Genomic DNA, 18777 nt, shown 5'->3' with positions numbered 1-18777 from the left:
GGAGCTTGGCTCTCTATTTAACCCCATGCTGTACCTGTCCTGGGAGTGTTTGATGGGGACAGTGTAGTGGGAGCTTTGCTCTGTATCTAACCACGTGCTGTACCCGTACTGGGAGTGTTTGATGGGGCCAGTGTACAGGGAGCTTTACTCTGTATCTAACCCCGTGCTGTACCTTTCCTGGGAGCGTTTGATGGGGACAGTGCAGAGGGAGCTTTACACTGCATCTAACCCCGTGCTGTACCTGTCCTGCGAGTGTTTGATGGGGACAGAGTCAAGAGAGCTATTCTCTGTATTTAACCCCGCGCTATTCCTGTCCTGGGAGTGTTTGATGGGGACAGTGTAGAGGGGGCTATACTCTGTACATAACCCTGTATAACCCTGGGATTATTTGATGGTGACAGTGCAGAGGGAAATTTACTCTGTATCAAACCCCATGTTGTACCTGTCCTGGGAGTGTTTGATGAGGACAGTATAAAAGGGGCTTTACTCTGTATCTAACCCCATGCTATACCGATCCCGGGAGAGTTTAATGGGGCCAGTGTAGAGGGAGCTTTACTCTGTATCTAACCCCGTGCTGTACCTGTCCTGGGAGTGTTTGATCGTGGCAGTGCAGAGGGAGATGAACTCTGTATCTAACCCCGTGCTATAACTATCCTGGGAGTGTTTGATGGGGACAGTGGAAGGAGCTTTACTCTGTATCTAACCCCATGCTGTACCAACACTGGGAGTGTTTGATGGGGACAGTGAAGAGGGAGCTTTACTCTGTATCTAACCCCATGCTGTCCTTGCCCTAGGAGGTTTTTATGGGGACAGTGTAGATCGAGCTTTACTCTGTACTTAACCCTGTGCTGTACCTGCACTGGGAGTGTTTGATGGGGACAGTGCAGAGGGAGCTTTACTCTGGATCGATCCCCGTGCTGTTCCCGTCTTGGGAGTGTTTAATGCGGACAGTGCAGAGGGAGATTTACTCTGTATCTAACCCCATGTTGTACCTGTCTTGGGAGTGTTTGATGGGGATAGTATAAAAGGAGCTTTACTCTGTATCTAACCCCATGCAGTACCCATCCTGGGAGTGTTTGATGGGGTAAGTGCAGAGGGAGCATAAATCTGTATCTAAACCCGTGATGTACCTCTGTCCTTGGGGTGTTTGATGGGGACAGTGCAGAGGGAGTTTGCTCTGTCTCTAACACCATGTTGTCCCTGTCCTGGGAGTGTTTGATGGGGACTGTATAAAAGGGGCTTTTCTCAGTATCTAACCCCATGCTGCACCCATCCTGGTAGTTTTTGATGGGGACAGTGTAGAGGGAGCTTGACTCTGTATCTAACCCTGTGCTGTACTTGTCCTGGGAGTGTTTGATGGGGACATTGTAGAGCGTCCTATGCTCTGTATCAAACCCTATGCTGTACCTGTCCTGGGAGTGTTTGATGGGGACAGTGCAGACGAAGTTTACTCTGCATCTAACCCCATGTTGTACCTGTCCTGGGAGTGCTGGATGCGGACAGTGCAGAGGGAGATTAACTCTGTATCTAACCCTGTGCTATACCTATCCTGGGATTGTTTGATGGGGACAGTGTAGAGGGAGATTTACATTGTGTCTAGCCCCATGTTGTACCTGCCCTGGGTGTGTTTGAGGAGGACACTATAAAAGGAGCTTTACTCTGTATCAAACCCATGCTGTATCCATCCTGGGAGAGTTTGATGGGGACAGTGCAGAGGGAGCTTTAGTCTGTATCTAACCCCGTGCTGTACCTGTCCAGGGAGTGTTTGATGTGGACAGTGGAAGCAGCTTTACTCTGTATCTAACCCCATGCTGTACCTACACTGGGAGTGTTCGATGGGGACAGAGTAGAGGGAGCATTACTCTGTATCTAACCCCGTGCTGCACCGGCCCTGGGAGTGTTTGATGGGGACAGTGTAGATGGAGCTTTACTCTGTATTTAACCACGTGCTGTACCTGTCCTGGGAGTGTTTGACGGGGACAGTGTAGAGGAAGTTTTACTCTGTATCTAACCCAATGCTGTACCTGTCCTGGTAGTGTTTGATGGGAACAGTGCAGAGGGAGCGTAACCCTGTATCTAAACACGTGATGGACCCATCCTGCGAGTGTTTGATGGGGACAGTGTAGATGGAGCTTGGCTCTCTATTTAACCCTATGCTGTACCTGTCCTGGGAGTAATTGATGGGGACAGTGTAGAGGGAGCTTTACTCTGTATCTAACCACGTGCTGCACCCGTACTGGGAGTGTTTGATGGGGCCAGTGTACAGGGAGCTTTACTCTGTATCTAACCCCGTGCTGTACCTGTCCTGGGAGTGTGTGATGGGACAGTACAGAGGGGGATTTACTGTCGATCCAGCCCCATTTTGTACCCGTCCTTGGAGTGTTTGATGGGGACAGTGCAGAGGGAGCTTTACTCTGCATGTAACCCCATGCTGTACCTGTCCTGCGAGTGTTAGATGGGGACAGAGTCGAGGGAGCTTTACTCTGCATGTAATCCCATGTTGTACCTGTCCTGGGAGTGTTTGATGAGGACAGTATAAAAGGGGCTTTACGCTGTATCTAACCCCATGCTGTACCCATCCTGGGAGAGTTTGATGGGGACAGTGCAGAGGGAGCTTAACTCTGTATCTAATCCCGTGATGTACCTGTCCTGGGAATGTTTGATGGGGCCAGTGTAGAGGGAGCTTTAGCCTGTAACTAACCCCGTGCTGTATCTGTCCTGGGAGTGTTTGATGGGGACAGTACCGAGGGAGCTATACTCTGTATCTAACCCCGTGCTGTACCTGTCCTGGGAGAGCTTGATGGGGACATTGTAGATGGTCCTATGCTCTTTATCAAACCCTATGCTGTACCTGTCCTGGGCGTGTTTGATGGGGACAGTGCAGACGAAGTTTACTCTGCATCTAACCCCATGTTGTACCTGTCCTAGGAGTGCTGGATGCGGACAGTGCAGTGGGAGCTTAACTCTGTATCTAACCCTGTGCTATACCTACCCTGGGATTGTTTGATGGGGACAGTGTAGAGGGAGATTTACATTGTATCTAATCCCATGTTGTACCTGTCCCAGGAGTGTTTGATGAGGACACTATAAAAGGAGCTTTACTCTGAATCAAACCCATGCTGTACCCATCCTGGGAGAGTTTGATGGGGACTGTGTAGAGGGAGCTTTACTCTGTATCTAAACCCGTGATGTACCCGTCCTGGAAGTGTTTGATGGGGCCAGTGTAGAGGGAGCTTTACTCTGTATCTAACCCCGTGCTGTACCTGTCCTAGGAGTGTTTGATGTGGACAGTGTAGAGGGAGCTTTACTCTGTACTTAACCATGTGCTGTACCTGTCCTGGGACGGTTTGACGGGGACAGTGTAGAGGAACTTTTACTCTGTATCTAACCCAATGCTGTACCTGTCCTGGGAGTGTTTGATGTGGACAGTGGAAGCAGCTTTACTCTGTATCTAACCCCATGCTGTACCTACACTGGGAGTGTTCGATGGGGACAGAGTAGAGGGAGCATTACTCTGTATCTAACCCCGTGCTGAACCCGCCCTGGGAGTGTTTGATGGGGACACTGTAGAGGGAGCTTTACTCTGTACTTAACCATGTGCTGTACCTGTCCTGGGACGGTTTGACGGGGACAGTGTAGAGGAACTTTTACTCTGTATCTAACCCAATGCCGTACCTGTCCTGGGAGTGTTTGATGGGGACAGTGCAAAGGGAGCGTAACCCTGTATCTAAACCCGTGATGTACCCATCCTGCGATTGTTTGATGGGGACGGTGTAGATGGAGCTTGGCTCTCTATTTAACCCTATGCTGTACCAGTCCTGGGAGTGTTTGATGGGGACAGTGTAGAGGGAGCTTTACTCTGTATCTAACCACGTGCTGCACCCGTACTGGGAGTGTTTGATGGGGCCAGTGTACAGGGCGCTTTACTCTGTATCTAACCCCGTGCTGTACCTGTCCTGGGAGTGTGTGATGGGACAGTACAGAGGGGGATTTACTGTCGATCCAGCCCCATTCTGTACCCGTCCTTGGTGTGTTTGATGGGGACAGTGCAGAGGGAGCTTTACTCTGCATGTACCCCATGCTGTACCTGTCCTGCGAGAGTTGGATGGGGACAGAGTCGAGGGAGCTTTACTCTGCATGTAATCCCACGTTGTACCTGTCCTGGGAGTGTTTGATGAGGACAGTATAAAAGCGGCTTTACTCTGTATCTAACCCCATGCTGTACCCATCCTGGGAGAGTTTGATGGGAACAGTGCAGAGGGAGCTATACTCTGTATCTAACCCCATGCTGTACCTGTCCTGGGAGTGATTGATTGGGACAGTGTAGAGGGAGCTTTACCCTCTATCTAACCCCGTGCTGTACATGTCCTGGGAGTGTTTGATGGGGCCAGTGTAGAGGGAGCTTTACTCTGTATCTAACCCCGTGCTGTACCTGTCCTGGGACTGTTTGATCGGGGCAGTGCAGAGGGAGATTAACTCTGTATCTAACGCCGTGCTATACCTATCCTGGGAGTGTTTGATGGGGACAGTGGAAGGAGCATTACTCTATATCTAACCCCATGCTGTACCTACACTGGGAGTGTTTGATGGGGACAGTGTAGAGGGAGCTTTACTCTATATCTAACCCCATGCTGTCCCCGCCCTAGGAGTTTTTTATGGGGACAGTGTAGATAGAGCTATACTCTGTATTTAACCCCGTGCTGTACCTGCACTGGGAGTGTTTGATGGGGAGAGTGTAGAGGCACCTTTACTCTCTTACCTCGTGCTTTACCTGTCCTGGGAGTGTTTGATGGGGACAGTTGAAAGAGCTTTACTCTGTATCTAACCACATGCTGTACCTACACTGGGCGTGTTTGATGGGGACAGTGTAGTGGGAGCTTTATTCTGTATCTAACCCCGTGCTGTCCCCGCCCTGGGAGTGTTTGATGGGGACAGTGCAGAGAGAGATTTACTCTGTATCTAAACCTCTGCTGTACCTGCCTGGGAGTGTTTGATGGGGACAGTGGAGGGAGCTTTACTCTGTATCTAACCCCATTCTGTACCCGTCCGTGGAGTGTTTGATGGGGACAGTGTCGAGGGAGATTTACTCTGTATCTAACCCCATGCTGAACCTGTCATTGGAGTGTTTGGTGGGTAAAGTGCAGAGGGAGATTAACTCTTTGTCTAAACCCGTGCTATACCTATCCTGGGAGTGTTTGATGGGGACAATGGAAGGAGCTTTACTCTGTATCTAACCCCGTGCTGTATCTGCACAGGGAGAGATGGATGGGGAAAGTGTAGAGGCAGCTTTACTCTGTATCTAACCTCGTGCTGTATCTGTCCTGGGAGTGTTTGATGGGGACACTGTAGAGGGAGCAATACTCTGTATCTAACCCCATGCTGTACCTGTCCTGGGAGTGTTTGATGGGGACAGTGCAGAGGGAGCTTTACTCTGTATCTAACCCCATGTTGTACTTGTCCTGGGAGTGTTTGGCGGGGACAGTGTAGTGGGAGCTTTATTCTGTATCTAACCCCGTGCTGTCCCCGCCCTGGGAGTGTTTGATGGGGACAGTGCAGATGGAGATTTACTCTGTATCTAACCCTCTGCTGTACCTGCCTGGGAGTGTTTGATGGGGACAGTGGAGGGAGCTTTACTCTGTATCTAACCCCATTCTGTACCCATCCAGGGAATGTTTGATGGGGCCAGTGTCGAGGGAGCTTTACTGTGTATCTAACCCCGTTTCCTAACCTGTCATTGGAGTGTTTGGTGGGGAAAGTGCAGAGGGAGATTAACTCTGTGTCTAACCCCATGCTATACCTATCCTGGGAGTGTTTGATGGGGACAGTGGAAGGAGCTTTACTCTGTATCTAACCCCGTGCTGTACCTGCACTGGGAGAGATGGATGGGGAAAGTGTAGAGGCAGCTTTACTCTGTATCTAACCTCGTGCTGTACCTGTCCTGGGAGTGTTTGATGGGGACAGTGTAGAGGGAGCTTTACTCTGTATCTAACCCCGTGCTGTACCCGCCCTGGGAGTGTTTGATGGGGACACTGTAGATGGAGCTTCACTCTGTATTTAACCCCGTGCTGTACCTGTTCTGGGAGTGTTTGATGGGGACAGTGCAGAGGGAGCTTTACTCTGGATCGAACCCCGTGCTGTACCTTTCCTGGGAGTGTTTGATGGGGACAGTGTAGAGGGAGCTTTACTCTGTATCTAAACCCGTGAGCTACCTGTCCTCGTGGTGTTTGATGGGGACATCAGGGGGAATTTAACCTGTATCTAACCCCATGTTGTACCTGTCCTGGGAGGGTTTGATGGAGACAGAATAGAGGGAGCTTTACTCTGTATCTAGCCCCGTGCTGTACCCGTCCTGGGAGTGTTTGATGGGGCCAGCATACAGGGAGCTTTACCCTGTATATAACCCTGTGCTGTACCTGTCCTGGGAGTGTTTGATGGGGACAGTGCAGAGGGAGTTTACTCTGTATCTCATCCCATGTTGTACCTGTCCTGCGAGTGTTTGATGGGGTCAGAATAGAGGGAACTTTGTTCTGTTTCTAACCCAATGCTGTACCTGCCCTCGGTGTGTTTGATGGGGACAGTGTAGATGGAGCTTTACTCTGTATCTAACCACATGCTGTACCTGCTCCTGGGTGATGGGGACAGTGGAGAGTGAGCTTTAGTCTGCATCTCACCCCATGCTTTACCTTTCCTGGGATGTTTGATGGGGACAGTGCCAAGGGAGCTATACTCTGTATCTAACCCCGTGCTCTACCTGTCCTGGGAGTGTTTCATGGGGACAGTGCAAATGGAGCTTTACTCTGCATCTAACCCCTTGCTGTACCTGACCTGGAAGTGCTTGATGGGGACATTGTAGAGGGAACTTTACTCTGTACCTAACCCCATTCTGTACCTGTCCTGGGAGTGTTTGAACCGGACAGTACAGGGTGAGCTTTATTTTGTATCTAACCCTGTTCTGTACATGCCCTGAGAGTTCTTAATGCTAACAGTGGAGGGAGCCTTACTGTGTATCTAATCCCGTGCTGTATCTGTCCTGGGAGTGTTTGATGGGGACAGTGTAGAGGGAGCTTTACTCTGTATCTAACCCCGTGCTGTATCTGTCCTGGGAGTGTTTGATGGGGAAAGTGTAGAGGGAGCTTTACTCTGTATCTAACCCCGTGCTGTACCTGTCCTGGGAGTGTTTCATGGGGACAGTGTAGCGGGAGCTTTACTCTGTATCTAACCCCGTGCGGTACCTGTCCTGGGAGTGTTTGATGGAGATAGTTTAGAGGGAGCTTTACTCTGTATCTAAGCCTGTGCTGTACCTGCTCTGGGATTGTTTGATGGCGACAGTGTAGTGAGAGCTTTACTCCTTACCTAACCCTGTGCTGTACCTGCCCTGGGAGTGTTTCATGGGGACAGTGTAGAGGGAACTTTACTCTGTATATAACCCTCTGCTGTACCTGCCCTGGGAGTGATTGATCGGGACAGTGTAGAGGGAGCTTTACTCTGTATCTAACCCCGTGCTGTACCTGTCCTGGGAGTGTTTGATGGGGACAGTATAAAAGGAGTTTTATTCTGTATCTAACCCCATGCTGTACCCATCCAGGGAGTGTTTGATGGGGACAGTGTAGAGGGAGCTTTAGTCTGTATCTAACCCTGTGCTGTAGATGTCCCGGGAGTGTTTGATGGGGACAGTGTAGAGGGAGCTTTACTCTGTATCTAACCCCTTCCTGTCCCTGTCCTGGGAGTGTTTGATGGGGGCAGTGAAGAGGGAGCTTTACTTTGTATCTAACCCAGTGCTGTACCCGTCCTGGGAGTGTTTGATGGGGGCAGTGTAGAGGGAGCTTTACTCTGTATCTAACCCCGTGCTGTACCTGTCCTGGGAATGTTTGATGCGGACAGTGCAGAGGGAGATTTACTCTGTATCTAACCCCATGTTGTACCTGTCCTTTGAGTGATTGATGGGGACAGTCTAGAGGGAGCTTTATTCTGTATCTAACCCCATGTTGTACCTCTCCTGGGATTGTTTGATGGGTACAGTGTAGAGGGAGCTTTACTCTGTATCTAACCCCATGCTGTACCTGTCCTGGGAGTGTTTGATGGGGACAGTTCAGATGCAGCTTTACTCTGTATCTAACCCCGTGCTGTACCTGTCCTGGGAGTGTTTGATGGGGACATTGTAGAGGGGGCTTTACTCTGCATCTAACCCTGTGCTGTACCTCTCCTGGGAGTGTTTGATCCGGACAGTGCAGGGTAAGCTTTACTTTGTATCTAACCCTGTGCTGTACCTGTCCTGGGAGTTTTTGATGGTAACAGTGGTGGGAGCTTTACTCTGTTTCTAACCCCGTTCTATACCTGTCCTGGGAGTGTTTGATGGGCATACTGCAGAGGGAGATTTACTCTGTATCTAACCCTGTGCTGTACCTGTTCTGGGAGTGTTTGATTGGGACAGTGTAGAGGAAGCTTTACTCTGTATCTAACCCCGTGCTGTACCTGTCCTGGGAGTGTTTGATGGGGTCAGTGTAGAGGGAGCTTTACTCTGTATCTAACCCCGTGCTGTACCTGTTCTGGGAGTGTTTGATGGGAACAGTGTAGAGGAAACAGCATGGAGGAAACCCAAGAGTCTGTGATATCAATGGATTGTTATCCTTTTGGCCCTTGGACAGATGCGCTCCTCGCAGCAATTGTTTCGATATTTGCCTAGTTGGCAGGCAGCGTTTTTACAATTGGAGTGGAATGATTATACAAGGTATATAAATATCTTGAATAAGTTATCAAACTTCAATATCACAATGACACCATGAATTATTGAACAGAGATTAAAGTTTATCTCAGAAGGTATTTAATCTTATCCGACCATCTGCAATGTCAAAAGCTGATGTTGTGTTTCTTTCTCTCATCTCTGCTTTAGAAGGTTATGGGTTAATAGAGACTTTCACACATAATATTTCTGAAATGGAGAAAGACTGCAGAAAGCTGCAGCACAGAGGGTTTTGGGAGACCTAGCGCGTGAATCACAAAAATCTAGCGTACAAGTTCAGCTGGTAATAGGGAAGGTAAATGGAATGTTGGCCTTTATTTCAAAGGGAATGGAGTATAAAAATAGGGAAGTCTTGCTGAAACTATATTAGGCACTAGTTAGACCACACCTAGAATACTGTGAACAGTTTTGGTCCCCTTATCTAAGAAAAGATACACTGCATTGGAGGCAGTCCAGAGAAGGCTCACTAGGTTGATCCTGGGTATAGAGGGATTTTCTTATGAGGAGGGGTTGAGTAGGTTGGGCCTGTACTCATTGGAGTTTAGAAGAATGAGGCACGACCTTATTGAAACATATAAGATTCTTAGGGGGCTTGACAGGGTAGATGCTAAGAGGTTGTTTCCCCTTGTGGGAGAGTCTAGGACCAGAGGGCATAATCTCAGAGTAAGGGGGCACCCATTTAAAACAGAGATGAGGAGGAATTCTTTACCACAGAGGGCTGTAGAGGCTGTGTCGTTAAGTATATTCAAGGCTGAGATAGATAGGTTTTTAATCAGTAAGAGAATCAAGGGTTATGGGGGAAAAGGCAGGAAAGTGGAGTTGAGGATTATCAGATCAACCATGATCTGACTGAATGGTGGTGCAGACTTGATGGGCCGAATGGCCTACTTCTGTTCCTACATCTTATGGTCTAGGCAGACACTCCCAGTGCTGTATGGAGGGAGCACTGCCCTACCCTAGCCTGGCCACTTATGCCCCACATTCAAACCACAATGTGAATAATGGCCAGATAATATACTTTTTCATGGTGTTGGTTGAGGAATAAATACTGGCCCAGGTCACCAGCGAGAACTCCTACCCTTCTTTGAAATAGTGCAGTGGGGTCTTTTACATTCACTATAGAGAGCAAATAAGGCCTTGGTTTAACATCTCACCTGAAATACAGCACCTCCAACAGTACAGCACCCCCTCAGTGCTGCACTGGGCATCCCAGCGTAGGATTTGTGTTTAAATCTCTGTGCTGGGATTTGAACCTATAACCTTCTGAATCAGAGGCAAGACTGCTACCCAGTGTGCAGTGCCTGATACCTGTTAGTTAGCGGCAATGTTATGAATTTATGAAGATACAGCTGGTGAATGAAGTTAAGCTACAGGATGGGCCACAATCTGATTGAATGACGGGGCAAGCTTGAGAGACAAATGGCCTCCATCTCTTCCTCTTGTTCATAATGATAATTTGAGGAAACGGACTGTGGCCTATTCCCATCAGTGTTTAGAAGAATGAGAGGTGATTTGGTTGAAACATATAAGATCCTGAGGGGAATTAATAGGGTGGATACCCCAGGAGATTGTTTCCTCTTGACAGAGGGGGCGAGAACTCAGGGACATAGTTTAAGAATAAGAGGTCTCCCTTTTAAGATGGAAATGAGGAATTTTATTTTCCCTCAGAGGGTCGTTAGTCTGTGGAGCTCTCTTCCCCAGGGAGCAGTGGGGGCTGGGGAATTTATTCAAGGCAGAGTTAGACAGATTTTTGATAGACAAGGGAGTCAAGGGTTATGGGGTGGCGGACAGGAAAGTGGAATTGAGGCCACAGCCAGTGTTGTGACGTGGCAGATGGTGTGTGCCAAGCGGATTGAATCCATGAGGGAAACTCAATCCCCCTTTCACAACAGTTTTGCAATTTGTATTTTATTTCAAGATGCTTACCCTGAGTTCAGTAGTAATACGTCCACCAAGACTTTGGAGATTTTTAGAAAACTAAATTAAACACTTATTAACAAAAGAAAAGATTTCAAGCGCATACATAGGTATGTAAATTACTACTATAAATACTCTTAATCCCCAAATTAATCTGGCTTCCAGTTGCACTCCCATTGAGGCAACTGTAAAAACAAAACGATTTAAACAGATCCAGGCACGTCAACACAATACCCTGGACAATATAATTCAAAGTGGCTTTTCCCAGCTTCGGTTTCTGTAGACAGCAAGCTTGATGCACAAATACTGGGGGCTTTTCACACTTCTGTAGATCTTACGATGCCTTCCCTGACACAGCCTCATTCTCCTTTATACATGATTCTCCCTTTTAATGTAAATTCCATTGTTCCCATTGTTCCCTGGGGGAGGAGGTGTCTAGAACCAGGGGACATGGTCTCAGAATAAGAGGTGGGCCATTTAGGACTGAGGTAAGGAGGAATTTCTTCACTCAGAGGGTGGTGAATCTTTTGAATTTCTCTACCCCAGAGGGATGTGGAAGCTCAGTCATTGAGTATGTTCAAGACAGAGATCGATAGATTTCTACATGTTAAAAACATCAAGGAATATGGGGATAGTGTGGAAAAATTGGGTTGAGGTAGAAGATCAGAATGGTGGAGCAGGCCCGAGGGGTCGAATTGTCTACTCCTGCTCCTATTTCCTATGTTAAAATAGTTATTTGGTAGTACAGAATTTGAGTATTGCTGAAAAAATACATTTGTCAAAGCTCATCAGAACAAGAGCAAAAATACCAATTTCAGGGGAAGCAACAACTTTATACTGTGTGAGAGAAGAGTACTGATTGGTTGGCAAGTGTACTTTGATTGGTAGAGGCGTTGCCATTGAAAATGCACCAGTCAATGGTGACTGAAAGTTAACTGCCAAGCATTGTTTGAAATTTAAAAAAGGCAGCTTGACTCTGATTGGTCAAGGCATTGCCCTAAGGAATGAACCAGCGAATGACTATCACTTATTTTGTTTAGCAGAAACAGGCGTAATGTGTGTACATGTTCTTCCTGTCTGCAAAGAACAGGGCCCCGTGTATTAATATATGTAGCTTCCAGTACACACAAATGTGCCACACTGCGAGTCTGTCTGACAATCTAAAATTGGTTGTCAGCGTAATTCTTAGCACACTGAGGATTATTTAGTAATTGTTGTCCAATCGCAGAATCATATCTAATGTTGGACACTGTTTTTGAGTTTTGCAAGCCCGGGCTGGTTGGTTATGGTCTGTACCTTGCCTGTTGTGAACAGCAGCTGGAACATTTTGTTTGATACAATCTGCCAGTCTCTGGGACATACAGGCTACATACCCAGCATCACACTGGCACTGAAATTCATATACCACATTACTCATTTGTGTGATAGGCAGAATGTCTTTTTGGCTTATCAGCAGCATCCTGTTAGTGGCGAATATCACTCGTGTTGCTGCTGCAGAGAATTACTTTATCCCCTTTGTGTGAAGAAATGCTTCCTGACATCACCCCCGATTTTAATTTCAATTTGATTTTAATTTCTAAGTTTAAGATTCTGCACACTCCCCCCCACCCACCCCCCACCCGCTTCCCCACCCCCCCACCCCCAACCCTTGTTCTGGACTCCACACCACTCTGCACCCCCGCCCCCCACCATCCCTGTCTACACCTGGCACCAGAGGAAATAGTTTCTCTCTATTGGCCCTGTCAACTAATTTAACCATTTTATATACCTCAATTAGATCACTCTTTAATCTTTTTACACTTGAGGGAATACAAACCTAGTTTATCCAACCTTTTAACCCTTTTGACCCCTGTATCATTCTGGTGAATCTGCATTGCACACTCTTCAAGCCCAATATTCACATCACACAAGTGCCAGGCAGTGACTGGCTCCAACAAGAGAGAATCCAACCATTGCCCCTTGACGTTCAATGGCATTACCAATGCTGAATCCCCCACTATCAATATCCTGGAGATTACCATTGACCAGAAACTGAACTGGACTAGCCATATAAATACTGTGGCTACAAGAGCAGGACAGAGGCTAGGAATCCTGCGATGAGTAACTCACCTCCTGTCTCCCCAAAGCCTGTCCACCATCTACAAGGCACAAGTCAGGAGTGTGATGGAATATTCCCCACCTGCCTGGATGAGTGCAGCTCCCACAACACCATCCTGGACAAAGCAGCCTGCTTGATTGGCACCCTATCCATCACTCCTCCACCACCGACGCACAGTAGCAACAGCGTGTACCATCTACAAGATGCACTGCAGCAACTCACCAAGGCTCCTTCGACAACACCTTCTAACCCCGTGACCTCTACCATTTAGAAGGACAAGGGCAGCAGACACATGGGAACACCGCCACCTTGAAGTTCCCCTCCAAACCACTCACTATCCTGACTTGGAAATATATCGCCGTTCCTTGACTGTCACTGGGTCAAAATCCTGGAACTCCCTCCCTAACAGCCCTGTGGGTGTACCCACACCACATGGACTACAGTGGTTTAAGAAGGCAGCTCACCACCACCTTCTCAAGGGCAATTAGGGATGGGCAATATAAGCTAACCTAGTCAGCAACGCCCACATCCCGTAAATGAATCAAACATCTATCCTTCCGGAAGTGCAGTGCCCAGATTAAAAGCAGTGTTCCCATACACTCTAACCAGGGCTGACTACAGTCTAATGTTACTGAGTGTTCATTTCTTCATTTACTGTCTGATGTTTACACTGAAAAGCCGAAAGTGTTTACTTCTTAACTTTGTAAGATAGAGTGATTTTATTACAAAGCAAGCTCTGTGGTAGCAGCTACAGAAAGATATTTAATAATGCCTGATAAACAAATTATGATAATTAAGGGGGCTTTTTAAATTCAATTCAGTGAACGTCAAGACAGAAAGGTGGGGGCAGTAGTATAGTGGTTATGTTCCTGGATTAGTAAACTAGAGGTCTGGACTAATAATCCAGGGACATGTGCTCAAATCTAACCACAGCCTCCAGGGAATTTAAATTCCATTAATTCAATAAATCTGAAATATAAAGCTAGTCTCAGTAATGGTGACCATGAAACTATCATTGATTGTTATAAAAACCCATCTGGTTCACTAATGTCCTTTGGGGAAGGAAATCTGCTGTCCTTACCTGGTCTGGCCTACATGTGGCTCCAGACCCACAGCCAATGTGGTTGACTCTTAATTACTCTTTGAAATGGCTGAGCAAGACACTCAGTTGTATTGAGGAAGGTGGTTCGCCACTACCTTCTCAAGGGTAATTAGGGATGGGCAATAAATACCATTGATGCACATTCACCTGGCTGAATATAAAAAAAGCTATAATAATATAATGCCTTACAACCAATGAAATGCTTTTGAAGTGTAGTCACTGTTGTAATGCAGCCAATTTGTGCACAACGAGCTCCCACCAACAGCAATGTGACAATGATCACATCATCTGTTTTTGGTGATATTGGCTGAGGGTTAATATTGGCTCTGGGATGGTGAGGAAAACTCCCCTGCTCTTTGGAATAGTGACTGTCAGATTTTTACACCCAAGAATGTAGGTAGAACCTTGGACTAAAATGCATCACCTGAAGGACGGTGCCTTTGACAGTATTAGCTCAATTGCTGTCAGTCCGCTCATCTAGGCTAGCATTGTGGGTTTGTTTGTTAGCTAAAGTTGACGCTGGTGTTCATTTTTATAAGTTTGCTAATGGTACTGTTAGCTTGTTAGTGTTAGTTTGTTACTTTATTAGTGTTAGTCGTTTTAGCTGGTTACTTTATTAGTGTTAGTTCGTGTAAATCTTGGAATGGATGAGATCTCCAAAGGCTCCGGGAACCTCTGGCAAATTGCCAAAAGGTGTTGCCATGGAGCTGCTGACAGGTATCCAAAGGTTTGTTTCAGTACCAGAGTCCAGAGGTTTCTCAGTCTAATTTCCACACTTCTCATCAATACTGATATCCTGGCTATTCACGTGATTACAATGGGTGGTGGGTGGCGGTGGGGGGGCGGGGGGCAATATTTTTATGAAGTTCAGACATGTAGAGACATGTACACTGTCCACTGAGCCCTCTGTCTGCTGAACGCCAATTGTAGCTCTTCCTCACTGGTGCCTTGGTGCATCAGGGGCCTTGTTTAAGTTACAAACTTTGGAGCCAATGGTCCAGATTTTTACTCCCGGACTGGGTGTTACAGAGACAGGAGATTTCCCGGCCCTGCCAACATGACCTTTAAAAATGGCGGCCCGCAGTTGGGATTTTTGTTCCGGGAGTGGGGGTTGGATTAGAAGTTGGTCTTGCTGTCCCTGCGCCGAGTGCGGAGGTGGGCTTGGGCAGAAGCTCTGCCTCTGTGCTCCGGCACTTTAATTAAATAAAATAGATTAAAATGAAAACGTCCCCCCCACCCTCACCTCTCCTCATCACCCCCCACATAACACACCCCACACGCATGCCAAAACATGGCCCCTCATACCCTCTGTCCCAACCCATGCTCCTCTACATACCCTCCAAGGCTCCCAGGACCAGCATTTTATTGCCCATCCCTACTTGCCCTTGAGAAGGTGGTGGTGAGCTGCCTTCTTGAGCCACTGCAGTCCATGTGGTGTAAGTACACCCACAGTGCTGTTAGGGAGGGAGTTCCAGGATTTTGACCCAGCGACAGTGAAGGAACGGCTGATATATTTCCAAGTCAGGATGGTGAGTGACTTGGAGGGGGACTTGCAGGTGGTGGTGTTCCCATGTATCTGCTGCCCTCGTCCTTCTAGATGGTAGAGGTTGGGGGTTTGGAAGGTGCTGTGGAAGGAGGCTTGGTGAGTTGCTGCAGTGCTAAGTAGATGCAATGATGAAAGTTGAAACATTTTGTTTCCCAGCTGGGTTCAGTGCTGCAATGAAGTTACTGCCCTCTGAGGAAGTGAGCAATTCTTTTTAGGTCTTGCCAGGCGATGTTGCCCTTTTTACACCAATAGGGCCATCTGAGGTAACGAGGAAGGCTGCCACAGTTACCATGGTTACAGTAATGTGGATTTTGACTGTTCAGAGAAACTAGGAGCAGGTGTTTCTGTGTGTTGGAGCTGTTAATCTGCTGTTTGAAGAGTGTTTCACCAACAGAGGCCCATTAAAGGGAGAGTCTCATTAGAATGATTTCACTTATGTGGAGAGAGAAGCTGAGATCATTCTCCTCAGAGCAGAGAAGGTTAAGGGGAGATTTAATAGAGGCGCTTACTATCATTAAGAGTTTTGATCGATTGAGTAAGGTTTTCATTCACAGGAAAGCTGTAACCAGAGGACACAGACTTAAGCTGATTGAAAGAAACCAGCGGTGGGGCGGGGGGGGAAGATAAGAAATTTTTTTTACACAGTGAGTTGTTGTGATCTGGAACACGCTGCCTGAAAGGGCGGTGGAAGCAGATTCAATCGGAATTTTCAAAGGGGGACTGATAAATGTTTGAAAAGGAACAAATTGCAGGGTTGTGGGGAAAGAACAGGAGAAGTGGGACTAATTGGAGGGCCCGTTCAAAGAGCCAGCATAGGCCTGAGGGACAAGGTCACCTCCTGTGTCATATCATTCTACAAATAAGAGAGGAGAGGAGAGGAGAGGGGGGTTGGGGGATAGGGCGAGCGGGTGGGGGGTGCGGGGTAGGGCGAGCGGGTGGGGGGTGCGGGGTAGGGCGAGCGGGTGGGGGGTGCGGGGTAGGGCGAGCGGGTGGGGGGTGCGGGGTAGGGCGTGCGGGTGGGGGGTGCGGGGTAGGGCGTGCGGGTGGGGGGTGCGGGGTAGGGCGTGAGGGTGGGGGGTGCGGGGTAGGGCGAGCGGGTGGGGGGGGCGGGGTAGGGCGAGCGGGTGGGGGGGCGGGGTAGGGAGAGCGGGTGGGGGGGGGGCGGGAAAGGGCGAGCGGGTGGGGGGGTGCGGGGTAGGGCGAGCGGGTGGGGGGGGCGGGATAGGGTGAGCGGGTGGGGGGGCGGGATAGGGTGAGCGGGTGGGGGGTGCGGGATAGGGTGAGCGGGTGGGGGGTGCGGGATAGGGTGAGCGGGTGGGGGGGGCGGGATAGGGTGAGCGGGTGGGGGGGGCGGGATAGGGTGAGCAGGTGGGGGGGCGGGATAGGGTGAGCAGGTGGTGGGGGCGGGATAGGATGAGCAGGTTGGGGTGTGCAGGAGGGGGGAGGGATGGGGGTGTAGGGGGTTCAGGGTGTGGGGTTGTGTGGGAGGGTGGGGTGGTTTGGGTGGGGGGCTCAGGGGGTGGTGCGGTGTGGGTGGGGGGTTCAGGGGGTGGTACGGTGTGGGTGGGGGGTTCGGGGTGGTGGGGTTGTGTGGGGGGGTGGTGCGGTATGGGTGGGGGGTTCGGGGTGGTGGGGTTGTGTGGGAGGGTGGTGCGGTGTGGGTGGGGGGTTCGGGGTGGTGGGGTTGTGTGGGAGGGTGGGGTGGTTTGGGGGTTCAGGGGCTGTGTGGGGGTTGGTTGTGGGGGTTGGTTGTGGGGGCTGGGTGGGGGAAACAATTATTAAAGTTTTGCTGTAGCTGAATTATTCAGAAATAATCATTTCTGGCAGGACAGCCATAATCTTTAATGCAAGATGGGAACAGGAGGAGGCCATTCAGCCCCTTGACCTGTACCACTCTTCGTCATGGCTAATCCATTCCTTAATCCTATTTTCCCCACATTTGCTCCAGATCCTTTGATATCCTCACCAAACAAAAATCTCTCAATCTCAGTCTCGAAAGCTCTAATTGACCCATTGTGTTTCTGGGAAAGGGGGTGGTCCCGATTCCCGCTGGCTTTTATGTAGAGAAGTGCTTTGCCTGATATCACCCCTGAATGGCCTGACTCTAATTTAAAATGATGTCCCCTTGTACTTGATCTGCCCAAATCTCTAACCCATTGAACACTTTTGCCATTTCAATGAGTTTAATCAGATCACCTCTCGTTGTCTAAAGTCAAAGGAATACAAATAAATGTTCTATTTGGACACTTGTCCAATGATGAAGGTCAGTGCAGGAGAAATACTGTCAGTGCCCACTAGATAAGGTCCCTCCTCTCCTTTAACAGATATGAGCCCTGCTATCAAAAACTCAACTGACTTTATTTTCATTAATTGAGTAACATGTTGCTAACAATCTGCCAATTAGCATCACAAACAAATATTTAACCTGATTTTCTCACACTAGACCTCTCTTTGCCCCACCCCACCCCACCCCCTTTCTCTTTTCTACCTTGACATGGTGAGTAACTTTAGGTTTGCTCTCTCTCTCTCTCTCTCTCGTGTCAGGCACTGCTGAAGTGTGGTTAGTGGTGGAGGTAATTTGTGCAGTTTACACAAGCTCAAAGTGCGAAGTTCATCCACCTGATAGTCAGGATTCTCAATTCCTCTTTCTTGACAGACCTCCTGTTTGAAGGTAAGACTACATCTCTCTCTCTCTCTTGGTTGGAGGCTACCGCTGAAAGGAAAAGTTGTGTAACTTAATAAGTACAAACAAAAGATGCTGTAAATAAGTACCAATTGTGTCTCTGTCTGAAAGTGGAAAGTAATATTCTGTGAGGCAATGGCCTGATGGAGTCTTCCTGGTAAACTGTCTCTATTTGACTTGGTCGCTGTCCATTTTATTTTTCCTCCAGAGTTGGTACCAGTTGTAGTCTCTCTGTTGTCTATGATACTGAAAAGCTGTAGGGTAAATCCCTGAAGTTCAGCTTGATTGATTTGACTGAAGTGGTGGGGTTTATTATTATTATCTTTGGGCTCTTGCGTCCAGAGTTGGGACCCCGACTCTACAATCAGAGTTTGACTTCCTAGCATCTGTATGAAACAAAACTGCCTTAATTGGTGGGGGTCAGTTGTGTGAGAGTCAGGGAGTGGCAGAGCGGGCAGGGGGAAGGTTAAAATACAGATCAACCATAATCAGATTGAATGATGGAATAGACTCAATGGACTGAATGACCTCCTCCTGACCCTATGCCTCATGCACACAATTCAGCAGGAGTCACTTGATTTTTTTCATTTGCTGCTGCTACTGTGTGTCAGTGGTGGAGGGAGTCAATGGCACCCCATCCACAAACAATCAAGCGGGGCTGCTTTGACCTGGATGGTGTTGAGCTTGAGTG

General features: G+C 48.4%; 1 protein-coding gene across 1 annotated transcript in view; it reads left to right on the top strand.

Annotated features, from left to right (window-relative positions):
* The first annotated feature begins 17959 nt into the window (after window positions 1-17959).
* LOC144686879 (villin-1-like) overlaps window positions 17960-18777 on the top strand; it is a 47486-nt gene continuing 46668 nt past the window's right edge. Inside the window, exon 1 of the mRNA XM_078552689.1 lies at window positions 17960-18074. The gene's annotated coding sequence lies outside the window, so the exon portion shown is untranslated. The remainder of the gene's footprint in view (window positions 18075-18777) is intronic.

This window comes from Cetorhinus maximus, chromosome 11 (assembly GCF_964194155.1).
Source record: "Cetorhinus maximus chromosome 11, sCetMax3.hap1.1, whole genome shotgun sequence".
Lineage (NCBI taxonomy): Eukaryota > Metazoa > Chordata > Chondrichthyes > Lamniformes > Cetorhinidae > Cetorhinus > Cetorhinus maximus.
Note: the sequence above shows the minus strand (reverse complement) of the source record. Positions and strands in the feature narration are given on the sequence as shown.